This window comes from Phoca vitulina, unplaced genomic scaffold, assembly GCF_004348235.1.
Source record: "Phoca vitulina isolate PV1807 unplaced genomic scaffold, GSC_HSeal_1.0 scaffold30, whole genome shotgun sequence".
Classification (NCBI taxonomy): Eukaryota; Metazoa; Chordata; class Mammalia; order Carnivora; family Phocidae; genus Phoca; species Phoca vitulina.
Window position 1 is genome coordinate 4,282,990 of NW_022589733.1, and position 17,254 is coordinate 4,300,243.

The 17,254-nt window shown below is 35.3% G+C and overlaps 1 protein-coding gene across 9 annotated transcripts in view; it reads left to right on the top strand.

The window, feature by feature from the left end:
- Window positions 1-17,254, top strand: part of CYLD (CYLD lysine 63 deubiquitinase) — a 65,248-nt gene that overhangs the window by 12,081 nt on the left and 35,913 nt on the right. The window lies entirely within an intron of this gene.

Below are 17,254 nucleotides of genomic sequence, written 5' to 3' on the forward strand. Positions count from 1 at the left end.
GATGGTGGAGATTCTCTCTCTCTCCCCCTGTGCCCTCCTGCTCGTGCTCTCTGTCTCTCACTCTCAAATAAGTAAGTAAATCTTAAAAAAAACAAACAAAAAACAAAAACCCAAACCATCAAGCAACCTTTTATTTTACCTCAAACATGTGGCACCTAACAGCTGCTGTCAACTAATTAATAAATTCGTATTGATGGAGAAATCAACAGCATCTTCCCCCTGCCTTTAGTAGAATTCCATTTACAGGCTAGTCAGCTGATAGTATGTTAATCATGAACTGACAGGCATTCAGAGGTGGTGCTTTTTATTGAGCATTATGCAACTATGAGTAAATGTCAGAAAGCCTACATTCAGTAGCCACCAATGTATGAATCCATGAATTAGATGACTTGTACTTCTTTACATTCCTGACAAATTTATAAGGTCTTAATTATTCCCATTTTGCTGATAAAAAACTGGGGCTTAGCTAGGACTAAGATTGGCTAGGATTCAGTAAGTGGTAGAGCCAGAATTCAAATCCAGACCTGTCTGATTATAAAGCTCTGCTCTTTTTAGTACCTCCTCACCCCACATCCTGTGTGTACACTTCGGATGTGAAGACTTGCATAGAAAAGCATACTTCTCAGCCTCAGATGGATACTTGGGAATATTGTTTCCATGGAGATGTATTTTTTCTCTAATTCTATAAAAGCTGAATTTTCCTATAGCAGGGATCATAACCGAACAAAATGATTTTTCTGCTTCCAGTGTTTTTCCCTTCTTCCTAAATTTGACACAGAACACTTTTGCGTTCCCCACAGGTCATTTCAGGTCCTCAGTATCTTTTTTGTAAAAATGAAGGGGCTGATGCTAGATGATCCTTAGGATTCCTACTAGCCTGCGCTGTTTGCCCTTCCTGTTCCCTGTTGGCTTGGCAAGTAATAAATGCTTGTTTCGCTGAGTTGGGAAATGCTTTCTACTTTAGCTTTTAGTTTTACAGCAAGAGGACATTAATTTAATTGGGGGTATGGGATTCAAATAACAGCTTTATTTCGATTTTGCTTTGTAAAAGTCTTGACATACTTGGGTTTTCTTGAATTTTAAACTGAACATTCCTATACCTACCACCTAGATTAATAAAATGGACATTTTATTGTACATGTGGTGTATATGGGCCAATTTAGTCCCCCCTCCCCCAGATAGTTACCCAGTTGTCCCAACGTCTTTGATTAAAAAGTTCATTTTTGGGGCGCCTGGGTGGCTCAGTCGGTTAAGCGACTGCCTTCGGCTCAGGTCATGATCCCAGAGTCCTGGGATCGAGCCCCACATTGGGCTCCCTGCTTGGTGGGGAGTCTGCTTCTCCTTCTCCCCGCTCATGCTTTCTCTCTTCTTCTCTCTCTCTCAAATAAATAAACTTTAAAAAAATTTCATCTTTTCCTACTCCTTTGAGATGCCACTTTTACCATACTCAATTCCCACATATACTATGATGTATTTCTGGACTTTCTATTCTGTCTGCTCATGCTTCATTCAGTACCACATTGTTTTTAATGATTCTTTATAATATGTTTTTGTATGAGCACTAGTCTTGCCTCATTGCTCTTCTGAATTTTCCTGCTATTCCACATTGTCTTCTAAAAGGTTAATAGATACATTTAAGTCTATAATCCACCTGGATTTAATTTTGTGTAGGATGTGAAGTACACATACCCAATTTGATCTACCACGCTTGCTGCATATAAATCCAGTGTCAACATACTATACATGGATCTCTTTCTGGGCTCTACTCTTTCCCTACACTAAGACCTTTAGGCCTTCATTATCCTAGCTTGACAAGAAGCCTTCTAGCTGTAAGAGTACATTTCTCCTCTTGTTCTTTTTTCATAGTGAGTGTCTTGGCTGTTGTTGGCCCATGCATCTTCATTGTCAATTTAACAACCGGCTTCTCAAATATTATAGGAGAGTTCCATTGGGATTTTGATTGGAACTGTTGAGTCACTTGAGGAGAACTGACATTTTTATCCTATTGAAATTTCTAATACATGAACATCGCATTACCTTTCATTTACTTAATCTCTTTTTAGTAAAATTGTCTAAGTTTCTCCATTTCTTGCATGCATTCTGATACGTTATAAAGTAAAACGTATTTTCTAATAATTTTTTGTGGTATATAGAAATATAGTCAACTTTAAAAAAACAAGTTGTATTGAAATCTAATTCATATACCATATAATTCCTTCATTTAAGTTGTACCGTTCAGTGTATTTTAGTATATTTACAGATACATGGGGTCATCACTATAATCAGTTGTAGAACATTTCCGTCACCTCACAAAGAAACCCTGTACCTTTTACCTGTCCCTCCACTATCCCTTCCTTCTCCTTAGTCCTAACCGACCACTAATCCACTTTCTGTCTCTGTATGTTTATCTATTCTGGACATTTCATAGAAATAGAATCATATAGCATGTGGTCTTTTGTGACTGGCTTCCTTCACTTCACCTAATGTTTTCAAGGTTCATCTGTGTTGTAGCACGTGTCAATACTTTATTCCTTTTTATGCCTGCGTCATGTCCCATCGTATGGATGTAACACATTTTGTGTATCCATTTGTTTTTTTTTTATTTAAATTTTTTTATTGTTATGTTAATCCCCATACATTACATCATTAGTTTTAGATATAGTGTTCCATGATTCATTGTGTGTGCATAACACCCAGTGCTCCATGCAGAACGTGCCCTCCTCAATACCCATCACCAGGCTAACCCATCCTCCCAACCCCCTCCCCTCTAGAACCCTCAGTTTGTTTTTCAGAGTCCATTGTCTCTCATGGTTCTTCTCCCCCTCCGATTTCCCCCCCTTCATTCTTCCCCTCCTGCTACATTCTTCTTCTTCTTTTTTTCTTTCTTAACATATATTGCATTATTTGTTTCAGAGGTACAGATCTGAGATTCAACAGTCTTGCACAATTCACAGCGCTTACCGGAACACATACCCTCCCCAGTGTCCATCACCCAGTCACCCCATCCCTCCCACCCCACCCCCCACTCCAGCAACCCTCAGTTTGTTTCCTGAGATTAAGAATTCCTCATATCAGTGAGGTCATATGATACATGTCTTTCTCTGTTTGACTTATTTCGCTCAGCATAATACCCTCCAGTTCCATCCACGTCGTTGCAAATGGCAAGATCTTATTCTCAAAGGGAGTGCTTTCAGCGTTTCAACTATAAAGTGTGAACTTTGCCCTAGGATTTTATTGTTGCAGCCATCATTTATCAGGTTTGAGAGGTTACCTACTGTTCCCTGTTTTCTAAGAGTTTTATCATGAATGGATGTTGAAGTTTATCAAACTTTTTTGTCTGTTGACATAATCTTGTATTTCTTTTCTTTTAATCTAATTTCCTAATATTAAATCAGCCTTACATTTCTGATGTAAATCTAACTTCATCATATTCATACATTGCTTGGTCCAGTTTGCTAATCTGCATGTGTTTAAAAAATCTTAAAAACAAATTGTAAAAATAGCTTGTATTTAAATTATAAAGTTTTTTTTTTAATAGTGGTAAAGTGCACATAACATTTACCATCTTAACCATTTTTAAGTGTACAGTTCAGTGGCATTAAGCACATTCATCTTGCTACCATTCATCTCTGCAACAGTTTTCATTTTGTAAAACTGAAACCCTACACCCATTCAATAATAACTGCCCAGCCCCCATCCTCAGCCTCTGGCAGCTACTTAATCTACTTTTTGTCTCTATGATTTTGAGTACCTCACGTAAGTGGGATCATACAGTATTTGCCTTTTTATGACTGGCTTTTTTCATTTTGTGTAATGTCCTCAAGGTTCATCCCTGTTACGTGAGTCAGAATTTCCTTCATTTTCATGCTACATAATAGTCCATTATATATGTATATGTCACATTTGTTTATCTGTTTATCTCTTGATGGACACTTGAGTTTCTTCCATGTTGTAGTTATTGAGAATAGTGCTGTTCTGAACATGGGTGTAAAAATATCTCTTTAAGATCCTGTCTTCAATTCTTTTGGGGATATACCCAGAAGTGGAATTGCTAGATTATATGGTAAATAGATTTTTAATTTTTTGAGGAACTACCACAAGGTTTTCCACAGTGTCTGAACCATTTTGCATTCCCACCAACAATGCACAAGTTTTTCAGTTTCTCCCCATCTTTGCCAACATTTATTTTGTTTTCCTGATAATGGCCATTTTAATGGGTGTGAGGGTGATATCTCATTGTAATTTTGATTTGCATTTTCCTAATGATTAGTTATGTTGAGCATCTTTTCTGTATTTATTGGCCATTTGTATATCTTCTGTGCTGATAATGTCTGTTCAAGTCCTTTGCCCATTTTTTAACTTTTTTATTTTTTTGCTGTTGTTTTAGGCATTCTCTATATATTCTGTATATTAATCCATTACCAGATATGTAATTTTTAAGTATTTTCTCCCGTTCTTTGGGTTTCCTTTTTGTTCATAGTACTCTCTTATAATCTTTTTTATTTTGGTGGAATCAGTAGTAATGTTACTACTTTCATTTCTGATTTTAGTAATTTGAGTTTTCTCTCTTTTTCCATCTAGCTAAAGTTTTCTCAATTTTGTTGATGATTTAAAAAATCCAACTTTTGAGCTCATTGATTTTTCTCTATTGTTTATTTTGTATTTTGTTAATCTCTGATCTAATCTTTATTTCCTTCTGCTATTTTGTAAAGTTCTTGTAATAAAGCTAGTTGTAAAGTTAGGTTGTTGATTTGTGATCTCTCTTGTTTTTCAGTGTAAGCATTTATAGCTATAAATTTCCCTCTTAATACTGCTTTCACTGCATCCCCTAAGTTCTAGGATGTTGTGTTTTTGTTTTCATTTAATTCTAAGAATTTTCTAATTTCCTTGAGATTTCTTTGATTCATTGGTTGTTTAAAAGTGTTGTTTAATTCCCACAAATTTCTGGGTTTTCCAGTTTTACTTCTGTTGTTGATAATTTCTTCCTCTTGAGAAGATACTTCATATGATATCTGTCTTTTTAAATCTATTGAGAATTTGTGGCCTAACGTATGGTGTATCCTGAAAAATGTTCCAGGTGAACTTGAGAAGAATGTGTATACTGGTGTTGGGTAGAGTGTTTTGTGTATGTCTGTTATATCTAGTTGGTTCGTTGTGTTGTTTAGGTCCTCCATTTGCTTATTTCTGTCTGGTTCTATCCATTATTGAGAGTGGGGGATTGAAGTCTCCAACTATTATTGTAGAACTATTTTTTCCTTCAATTCTCTCAGTTTTTACTTCATAGATTTTGCTGATTACTTATTAGGTATGTAAATGTTTATAACTGTTGTATCTTCTTGCTGCATTGAACCTTTCATTAACACGTAAATGTTGTTCTTTGTCTCTTGTAATCTTTTTTGACTTAAAGTCTATTTTGTCTGATATCAGTATAGCCATCACTGCTCTCTTTTGCTTACTATTTGCTTTGGATATCTGTATCTGTCCTTTGATTTTTAATCTCTGTGTCTTTGGATCTAAAGTGAGTCTGTTATAGACAACATATAGTTGGATCATGTTTTTTTTTTTTTTTTTTTTTAAGATTTTATTTATTTATCTGAGAGAGAGAATGGGAGACAGAGAGCATGAGAGGGGAAGGGTCAGAGGGAGAAGCAGACCCCCCTGCTGAGCAGGGAGCCCGATGTGGGACTCGATCCCGGGACTCCAGAATCATGACCTGAGCCGAAGGCAGTTGCTTAACCAACTGAGCCACCCAGGCGCCCTGGATCATGTGTTTTTATCCATTCAAATTTGTCTTTTGATCGGAGAGTTTAATCAATTTATACTTAAAGTAATTACTGATAAGGAGGAACTTATTTGCATCATTTTGCTATTTGTTTTCTATATGCCTTCTAGTTTTTTTTCACCCTTATTTCCTGCATTACTATTGTCTTTTGTGTTTAGTTGATTTTTTGTAGTGAAATGTTCCTTTTTCATTTCTTTTTCTGTATATTATAGCTATTTTCTTTGTGTTCACCACAAGATTATATTTAACATCATAAATTTTTAACACTCAGGTTTAAATTGGTACCAGCTTAACTGCAACAACATAAAAATAAACTCTTTTCCTTTATAGCTCTACCCCACCCCTTTCGGTTATTGATGTTACAAAATTACATCTTTATACCTTGTGTATCATAAAGCATAAACTAGTTAAGTATTATAAATGCATTGATTTCTTAAATTTTGTAGAAAACAAAATGTAGAATTACTAACCAAAGTTACAATAATACTAGCTTTCAGGCTAATTGTTTTTTTAAAAATGATGACTCTCTTAAAGCCTGTAAAAAAACAAAAAGTAGTGTTACAAACTGTTGTTACAGTAATACTGGCTTTTGTAATTGCCACTGTATTTACCTTTATTGAGATCTCTATTTCTTCATATGCCTTAAGATTACTGTCTAATGTCCTTTGATTGCACCCTGTGTGACTCCCTTGAGTATTTCTTATAGGACAGGTCTAGTGGAAACAAACTCCCTCAGTTTTTGGTTATCTGGGAATATCTTAATTTCTCCCTCACTTCTGAAGGACAGTTTTGCCAGATATAGGATTCTTGGTTCACAGTATTTTTCTTTTAGCCCTTTGAGTACATTGGCTCACTGTCTACTGGCCTCCAAAGTTTTTGATGAGAAATCTGTGTATGTCTTTATTGAGGATCCCTTTTATGCCAAGTTGATTCTCTCTTGCTGCTTTTAAGATTCTGTTTTTTGAAAGTTTGATTCTAATGTGTTGCTGTGGGAGTCTCTTTAATTCATCTTACTTGGTGTTTGTTGAGCATCTTTATATTCATTGCTCTCATCAAATTTGGGGTTTTCACTCAGTATTTCTTCAGATATTCTCTGTTTCTGTCTCTCTCCTTTTTGGGATTCCTACGATGTGCATATTGATATGCTTAATGGTGTTCCACAGGTTCCTTAGGTTCTTAATTTGCATTTCCCTGATAATTATTGATGTTGAACACCTTTTCATATCACCTCTTGGCCATTTGTATGTATTTTTTTTGAAAACTGTTCAGTTCCTCTGCCCATTTTTAAATCATGATGTTAGTTTTTTTGCTGTTGAGTTGTACAAAATCTTACATATTTTGGATATTAACCCCTTAGTAGTTATATTATTTGCAAATATTTTCTCCCATTCTGTAGGTTGCCTTTTTATTTTTTATCAGTTGTTTCCTTTCTGCTCTGCAGAAGCTTTTTAGTTTGGTGTAGTCTCATTTATTTATTTTTGCTTTTGTAGCTTGTGCTTCTTTTGTCCTGTCTGGGAAATTACTTCCAAAATCAATGTCCAGGAGCTTTTCCTTATGTTTTCTTCTAGGAGTTTTACAGTTTCAGGTCTTACACTTAAGTCTTTAATTTATTTCAAGTTCACTTTTGTGAGGGGTGTAAGATAGGGATGCAGTTTTATTCATCCGTATGTGGTTTTCCAGTTTCCCCATTACCACTTATTGAAGAGACTACCCTTTACTGCACTGAGTATTCTTGGCTCCTTGGCAAATACTAATTGACTGTATATACATGGGTTTATTTCTGGGCTCTCATTTTTGTTCCGTTGGTCTATGTGTTGATATATGTTTGTAGTTTGCAATCAGGAAGTGTAATGCTTATGCCCTTGCTCTTCTTTCTTAGGATTGCTTTGGCTATTCAAAGTCTGTTGTGGAAGTGTTATTTTTTTAATGAATTTTTCCATTTAATCTTTGTTTTTTTTAAAGTTTTTGGCACAACATTCTTAAGATCTCTTATTTTCTGTTAAATCTCAGCAGTATCTGCAGTTGTGTCCTTGTTTTCATTCAAACAATTGTGTCTCTAGAGGTTTCTTTCATTTATTAAAAAAAAAAAACAACCTTATCTTTTGGCTTTCTTAATCCTTTCTAGACATTTGTTTTCTATTCTAGTAATTTCTGTTTTTCTTTATTATTTTTTTCTTTGGATTTTTTTGGATTTATTGTTTTTCTTACTACTTTAAACAGTTTATTAATTTTTAGTTTTTCTAGTATAAAGCATCTAAGGCTATAGATTTTATGTACTCATCTACCTACATTCCACAAAATTTATATAGTTATCTTGTTATTAAATTTGAAGCATTTTGTAATTTACTTTATGATTTCTTTTTTATGTAACCCATGAGCTATTTTAAAATATGATTTTAAATTCTTAGGTGACTTTTTTGGTCATTATTATTTTTTTAATTCAGTTGCTTTATGGTAAAAGAATATGATACCAATCCTTTGACATTTGTTGGGGCTACTTTATGGCCTAGTACATGATCAGTTTACAGAGATGTTCTGTGTGGACTTGAAAAGAATGTGTTTGCTCCAACTGTAGCCTGGATGCATTGCATGCATATTTTATATGTCCCTTAGATCAAGCTAATTTATTATGCTATTCAAATTTTATGTATCATTATTGAGTTTTTAATTGCTAGATCTATCAGTTACTGAACAAGCTATGTTAAAACTTCCTAACAATGATGGATTTGTAATTTCTTCTTAATTTTATAAGTGTTTATTTTGAAATAGTTATTTGCTGCATACAAGTTTAGAATTTTTAAGTACCTAGAGTTCGGAGTTGTTATATCTTCCAGGTAATTTGAACTATTTATTGTTATATAGTCTGTCTTTATAGAGAGAGAATGAGAGGGAGAAGAAAAGAGAGGCACTATCTTCATTGCTAGTAATTCTTTTTGCCTTAAATTCTATTTTGTATGCTGTGGATAGGTTTTCTTTTGGTTAGTATTTTCCAGGTATTTCTTTTTTCAATCACTTATGTTTAAGGTATGTCCCTTGTAACAGCATGTAGTGGGATATCTTTTTTTCTTAATCTAGTTTGGCAATTTTTGTACTTTGAAGATTTAATCTATTAATATTTATCATTACTGATAATTGGATTTATTTCTACTGCCTAATTGTTTTCTATTTGTCCTAATTTTCTGCTTTACCCCCACTGTGTTGTTGGATTGAGATGTTTTCTCTCCCTTTCCTCATTTCATTTTCCCATTCAGTTCCCATGCTTTTTTTTTTTTTTTTGAGAGCATTTAATTTAAAACATCTATTCTGATGATCTTTGTCTTTTCATTGTTGTGTAATCTATTAACATTTAGTGTAATTATTGGTATTATTGAGTTTAGAACTATAATTTTATTATCTTTTATTTGTCCATGTTTTTCTTTCCTCTTATACTCTTTTTCTACCTTTTTTGCAGATTATTTGAAAAATTTTAAGAATTCTATGTTAATCTATTGGCTTTTTAACTGCATATCATTGTCCTATTGCTTTTAGTGCCTTCTTCAAGGATTACAGTATATATTCTTAATATTTTAGTGTAGTTAGGGTTAATATTGTACAACTTTATGTAAAATGTAGATGCCTTGCCACCATGTAAGTCTTTACCTCTTTGCCATCCTTTATGCTATTGTCATGTATGTTACATCTATGTACATTAAAAACTCACAGGAAAATGTATTTTTTGCTGAAATCATGTATATTTTAAAGAAATTGAAAGATCCGAGTATCCACCTGTTAACATTTTCCTTCATCCTGAAGAACTTCTTTTGTTGTGTACTGAGGTACAGTTCTTCTAGAAATGAATTTCTCTTAATTTTCTTGTATCTGAAAATGTATCTATTTTGCCTTCATATTTGAAGGATATTTTGAGTGTATATAGAATTTTGGTTTGCTATTTTTTCTTTTCGTTCTGTTTTCCAGTGGTTTTCTAGCATTTTCTAACCTCCATAGTTTCTGGTGAACATCAGCTGTCATTTAAATCATTATCCCTCTGTATGTAATGCAATATGTTGTTTTTCTTTTGGAGTTTTGATGATTTCTCCTTATAGTTGGCTTACAACGGTTTAACCAGGACATCCCTTGCATAGTTTTCTTCATATTTATCCTGTTTGGGGTTTACTGAAGTTCTTGGATTTGTAAATATGTATCTTTTAACAAAGTAGGAAATATTCTGACCATCATTTTTTCAAGTGCTTTCTTTGTCCCTATCAGCCTTCCCTCTTTCTGTGGCTTCAGATGGATACATGTTAGAATTTTTGGTATTGTGCCTGCAGTCCTTGAGGCTCTCTTGATTTTTTTCATACTTTTATGTATCTGTTCTCCACATAATTTCTACTGTTCTATCTTGAATTTTACTGACTTCCCCTTCTCTTGTCCACATTGTGTTTTTAGGGCTAAAATTCATTCATCCAATGAATTATTTTTTCAGATATTGCCTTTTAAGTTTTTAGAAGTATTTTTAAGACATCCATCTTGTTCTTTCTCGTTTGTTTCTTTAAATAGTTTTTATTTCTCTGGTGAGATATTGCTATCTTCTTCACTGTGAGCATATTTTCTTTTTCCTCATTAAGCGTAGTTATAATAGTTCCTTTAAAATTCTTCTTCTCTGCCAATTCCAACATCAAAATAGTCTATGGATTGGTATCCATTGTGGTTTTTTCTTTTGAGAATGGGTCACAAATTTCTTTTTTTTTTTTTAAGTATGTTGAGCAATTTTGGATTATATCCTTGTATTGTGCCCTTTTTAAAAAATTTGGGTTTCCTTCATAATCTGCCTGTTGGGTTTTCTTTTTTTTTCTTTTTCTTCTTCACTCTCCAGTGCCTGCAGGTAGTTGTTTTTATGTAATTTGTCAAAGTTTAAATCTATTATTTCAGGAGAGGAGTTCTGGTGTGAGCTTACTTCATCATTACAGCTTTATTTTTAAATATATATTTTGGAATGTGGAAAGCATTTATTCCAGAAAAAAGGGGATTTCTCTGGGTAGGTATGATGAATTTTATTTTATAGTTTTTTCCCCTTATTTTCAAGTTCTTATTTTCGATTCCAGTTAGTTAACTTACAGTGTACTACTAGTTTCAGGTGTAGAATTGAGTGATTCATCACCTCCATACAACACCCAGTGCTCATCACAACAAGTGCTCTCCTTAATAATACCCATCACCCATTTAAGTTTCTGATTGTTTGAAATACAGTATTGTTTCACACTATCACTATTGAATTTTTAAGTTTTTTTAAAAATTGTTTTTAAGCTTTAGTACAAAATGTTTATAAGAAGGTCATTTCATTTCTAAGCCAAGCAGTTCTCAACCTTGGGTGATTTTGACCCCAGGTGTCTGAAGACATTTTTGATCATCACATGTGGGGTGGGAGTACTACTTTGAATCTAGTGGATAGAGACGGAGATGCAGCTAAGTAAACATCCTACAGTGCAGGAGAACAGCCCCCACAACAGAACATGATCTGGTCCAAAATGGCAATATTGCTGAGGTTGAGAAATCCTGTCCTAAGCAAATTCTGTGAATTATGCTACTTTTATAATGTTAACTTGCCGGATGGCTAAGGAGAATCCCTTGTAAAATAAAATTTCTTTCATTATTAAAGTATTCTTACAGGGGAAACCAATTCTGTGCTAATGTTGTTTCTCCAAAATCACATGGATAAATGTAATTTAACTTGTCTTACCAAATCAGAGATGTTTGTGGTTTCATAAAACAGACTCTTAACTGTAAAGAGCAAACTGAGGGTTGCTGGAGGGGAGGCGGGTGGGGGATGGGCTAGATAGGAGGGCACTTGTGATGAGCACTGCCTGTTGTATGGAAGTGGCAAATCACTCAGTTTATACCTGAAACCAATATTACACTGTATGTTAACTAACTGGAATTGAAATAAACTCTTGAAACTACACAAAAAGTTTCCAAAGGGTGCTTTTGAAAACTCAAAACCTTATTAGTGTAACCATCCTTTTTACCTACCTTCTTTGAGTTTTGCATTTTACAAGTGAGTATAATTCATTACATTGAGTAAATTGAGAGACTAGGGAGAACACTAGTTTACTGTTATAATTTAAGAAAGGAAAAGATACCTAAAATATGAAGTTGGCTTCTGTATAATTGATTGTGTTTTTCTTAGTCTGCAGTAGAATAAAGATTTGAAATGCCTCCCCCTCCCCCCCCCAAACTCTAGAGCTGTATTTCTGTATATTTTTTCCATGTCTCAGTTTGGTTTGAAATGTAAATGATCTTGGGTTCTACACTAGCACAAAAAGAAAATGAAAGGAAAAGCTACCATTTCTATTTTTCCTGTGATGGAATTATATATGACCTGACAGAGGAGTTCTTTAATACTATTTATCTTCAAAAACATTTACAATTCTGTTTTATTTAAATAGTGATGTAGGATTAAAATAATAAGAATTAGTTACATGAATCTCTTGGGAATTACCTGTCAGGCACACTTTGATCTTCTAGATCAGTGGCTCTCATTGTCATTATTATTGGCTCTCAGAGCAGTGACAAGAAAGGAAAATAATGCTTTTTCTTCTCCTTTTAAAGCTTGATTTCATAAACCTTGAATAGAAGATAATTAAGAATGATTCCAGCTTTTATAATGTAATAATACAAGTTATACTTTTTGCCAACAAAATAAAGCTCACAAATAGACTTAAAAAGTAAAGTTGTCTAAATGAAAATTAGTTGCTTTGAATGGGTCTTCGTCTGTATTTCATGTCATCATTAACACCCTTTTTTGGAGAGAAAAAGAGAGTCATAGTGTCTCTTTTAGTTCCTTAGTTTCTTTTTCTTGCCCAATTACCTTCCTTTGTAGGACAAAATTAATATTCCCAGCATTTAAAACTGTTTTGAAGCAGTTCAACGGCTGGTGAGATTAGGGGAGAATTCATCTCCATCAATTCCTTGTTACAGTGGGCTTCTGAGGAGTCCCTTTGACTCCAAGATGCAAGAGTCTTAATCTGTTTCAAAATTTTTTCTCTCTTCATTTCTGCTTCAAATGTTAAAAACTCTAACATAGCTAATTTGATGTGTTCACGTTCTTAAAGCTGTTGTGCTGGAGCAGATCATTTAGTGCTACCCCTAAATTATACATTTCTGCTTTTTCTAGTCCAGCCTGTGTCTTCTTTTTTTAGTGTTGGAGGTTGGGAATGTAATGCTAATTTGGCTTTTTAGATTATTCAGTGCATGCACATTTGCACAGAATTTTAAAAGGCTATGTGAGATCTTTCCCTCCCAACATTGACCCCCAACTACCTACCTTCCTTCTGTATCCTTCTTCTTTTTTTTAAGTTTTTATTTAAATTCCAGTTAACGTACAGTGTAGTATTAGTTTCAGGTGTACAATTTAGTGATTCAACACTTCCATACATCACCTGGTGCTCATCACAAGTGCACTCCTTAATCCCCTTCACCTATATCGTCCATCCCCCCACCCCCTCCCCTCTACATCTACAGTTAAGAGTCTGTTTCTTGGTTTGGTTCTCTCTCTCTCTCTTTTATTTTTTTACCCCTCCCTTTGCTCATTTGTTTTGTTTCTTAAATTCACCACAATCAAGATAGCATACCTATCACCCATAAGGATGCCCTTTGTGATTATTTCCTCCCACTTTTGCTTGCCCCGTCCCCCCCAAAATCCAGACAACCACTGATCAATCATCTTTGTATCCGTATACATTTGTCCACATTTTCTGGAATTTTATATATGTGCAGTAACTCAGGATGTACTCTTTTTGTCTGATTTATTTCACTCAGTATAATTCATTTTGACACATTCATGTGTCTTTATTACTGAGAACTATTTCATTCTGTGGTAGTATGTAATTTTATATATATGTTTTATAAGTATATTGTTTACTATATATTAATATATATAGCTTATGTGTATTATTTCATGTATGTTAATACATTGTAACTATATATTAAATATATTTTATATATATCCTCAATTCTTGCTTATATTTAGTCTTTGACCTGGATTCCTGACCCAGAGCTCCTAAATCCCTTGGAATTTCCTGGGTGATAGGAGTGCCTTCTGTTCTAGTGAGATGACTCTTGGTGGGCTCCTGGATGGGGGCTGGTCACTAGAAAGACCAAGCCATGATTAGAAGCTTGAACTTTCAGCTCCAGTCCCTATCCTCTGCAGAGGGGGGGAGCAGGGAGAGGAGCTGGAAATGGAGTCAGTAATTGATCCTGCCTACCTATTGAAGTCTCCATAAAAATCCCTAAAGTACAGGGTTTGGAGAGCTTTCAGGTTGCTGAACACATGGAGGTGCTGGGAGGGGTTTACTCCTAGAGAGGACACAGAAGCTCTGTGCCCCTTCTCCATACCTCACCCTAAGTCTCTCTTTATCTGGTTACTAATCTGTATAATTTATTATATCCTTTATAATAAAATGGTAAATGTAAGTGTTGCCCTTAGTTCTGTGAACCAGTCTAGCAAATTATGGAACCCAAGGAGGGGATCCTGGGAGCACTGATTTCTAGCTGGTCAGTCAGTAGGACCACAACCAGGAACTTGTGACTGGTGTCACAGTGAGGACAGTCTTTCGGACTGAGCCCTTAACTTGTGGGATTTGCCTCTGATTTTCTCCTAAGTTTTTAAAAGTCAAAATATAATTCACACAGCAGAATATTCACCCCTTTAAAAAATGTACAATTCCATGACGTTAAGAACATTCACAATATTGTGCAGCCATCACCGCTGTCTAGTTCCAGAACTTTTTAATCACCCCAAATGGAAACTCATACTCAGTGCCTGGCAAACACCGATCTGTTCTCTGTCACTATGATTTGCCTATGGACATATGGACTATATGCTGCTATGTGGACATATCATATAAACAGAATAAGAAATATGGCCTTTTTTGTCTGGCTCCTTTCACTTAAGCATAATCTTTTCAAGGTTCATCCATGCTGTAGAATGAATCAGTACTTGAGTTCTTCTTATGGGTGCACAATATTCCATTATATAGGTATAGGGCATAGTTGACTCTTGAACAACATGGGTTTGAACTGTGTGGGTCCATGGATTTTTTTTTTTATAGAACAGTAGTATACATGTATTTTTTCTCTTCCTTATTTTCTTAACAATATTTTCCTTTTTCTAACTTACTTCATTGTAACAATACAGCCTATGATACATATAACATACAAAATATGTGTTACATTGTTAACGTTGACTATGTTATCGGTAAGGCTTCTGGTCAACAGTAGGCTATTAGTAGTTACGTTTTGGGGGAGTCAAAGTTAAATGCAGATTTTCAGCTGCATGGCAGTCAATGTACCAAACCCCCCTGGTGTTCAAGGGTGAACTGTATCTTATTTACCCATTCATCAGTTGATGGCCATTTGTATTTCTAATTTTTGATTATTTATAAAAAATGTTGCTATGAACGTACATGTTATAAGTTTTTGTGTGGACATACTTTTCAGTTCTCTTGGGTTCATGCCTAGGAATAGAATTGCTAGGTCATATGGTAGCTGTATATTTAATCGTTAGTAGAACTGCCAGGCTGTTTTCCAGAGGGGCTGCACGTTTTACGTTCCCACCAGCAATATGTGAGAATTCTGATTTCTTCACATTCTCCTTTTTCCTTTTATTTTTTTTAAGTTTTATAGTTTTTCATCTTACATTTAACCCCATGGTTCATTTTGAGTTAATTTTTTATGTACAGGTATTTTTCTTTTTCTTTTCTTTTTAATGTCTAATTGTCCCACAACCATTTGTTGAAAAAGACCTCTTTCTTCCACTGAATTGCTTTTGTACCTTTGTCAAAAATCAGTTGGGTATATTTGTATGGGCCTATTTTTTGATCATTTTTTTCTTTTGAGAACTTCCTCTAGATCTGCTGGTGACAAATTATTTTAGTTGCCCCTCATCTGAGAATGTCTTGCTTTCCCCTTCATTCCTGAAGGATATTTTCACTGATTATAAGATTCTGGGTCAAGAGTTCTTTTCTCTCAGCACCTGAAAAATACTGTGCTACTTCCTTTGGGCCTCCCTGGTTCTTGATGAGAATCTGTTCTCATTTGAATTGCCTTTTTTTCCCCTCCTAAATGTTTTGTTTTTCTCTGGCTGCTTTCAGGAGTTTCTCTTTGCCTTTAGCTTTCTCAAGTTTAATTATGATGTGTCTTGGCATAGAATTCCTTTGGGTTTATCCTGTTTGGTGTTTGCTCAGCTTCTTGGATTGCTAAGTTTATATCTCTTGCCACATGTGGTCAGTTTCAGCCTTCCTTTCTTTGAGTATTTTCTGAGGCCTGCCTCTTTGTCCTCTCCTTTTAGGATTCTGATGAAATAAATGTTAGATCTTTTGTGAAGTCCCACAGGTCCCCGAGTCTCTCTTTTTCTTTTTTTTCTTTTTTCTTTTTTTAAGTCTATTTTCTCTTTGTCGTTCATACTGGCTAATTTGTATTGTTCTATATTCAAGTTCACTCATGATTTCCTGCGTTTCTTCCATTTCGTTATTGAGCCCATCCACCGAGCTTTGTATTTGGGTTGTTGTTTTTTTCAGTTCTAAGATTTCCATTTCACTCTTCTTTATATCTTCCGTTTCTTTGCTGAGACTTTCTATTTCTTTGATGAGGTTTCTGTTTTGTCATTTTTTTCTAAGTGTGTTTCTAATTGCTTATTGAAGCATTTTTATCATGGCTGTTTAAAATCTTTGTCAGATAATTCTAACCTTTCTTTCATTTCAATGTTGGCCTTTATTGACTATCTTTTAAAATTCTTCTTGAGGGGCGCCTGGGTGGCTCAGTCAGTTAAGTGTCTGCCTGTCTGCCTTCGGCTCAGGTCATGATCCCGGGGTCCCGGGATCGAGCCCCACATTGGGCTCCCTGCTCAGCGGGGAGCCTGCTTCTCCTTCTCCCTTTGCCATTCCCCCTGCTCATGCTCTCTGGCTCTATCTCTCTGTCAAATACATAAAATCTTAAAAAAAAATTCTTCTTGGGATCTTACTGGTTCTCAGTATAATGAGTGATTTTTATTTGAAATCTGGACAGTTGGGTATTATGTTTTGAGACTCTAGATCCTACTAGATCTAGAGCCAGCTTTTAGCCAGCTTTCTCTGACACTGCTCTGGCCGGGGAAGAGGAGGGTATATGCCACCTCATTATTGCCGGGTGGAGGCAGAAGTCTTTTCCTCCCTTGGCCTCTGTTGATACCTGAAACGGAAGCTCCTCATTCCTGCTGGGTAGAGGTGTGCGTTGGTTTCCAGTGACACTGTGATGAGTGTGGTCTCATCGCTGCTGGGCTATGGAGAAAGTTCTGACTCTCCACTAGACCTCCTTTGGCTCCACCCCAGCAGGTGGACAGAGACGGAAGTCTAGGCTCTCCATGTGTTCTCCTCCGACACCAAGGGGGTGGGAGAACTTGGTTATCAGGTGGTGGCTCCAGACTTGGCTTTCTCCAATATCATGCAACTGGGGTGTTGG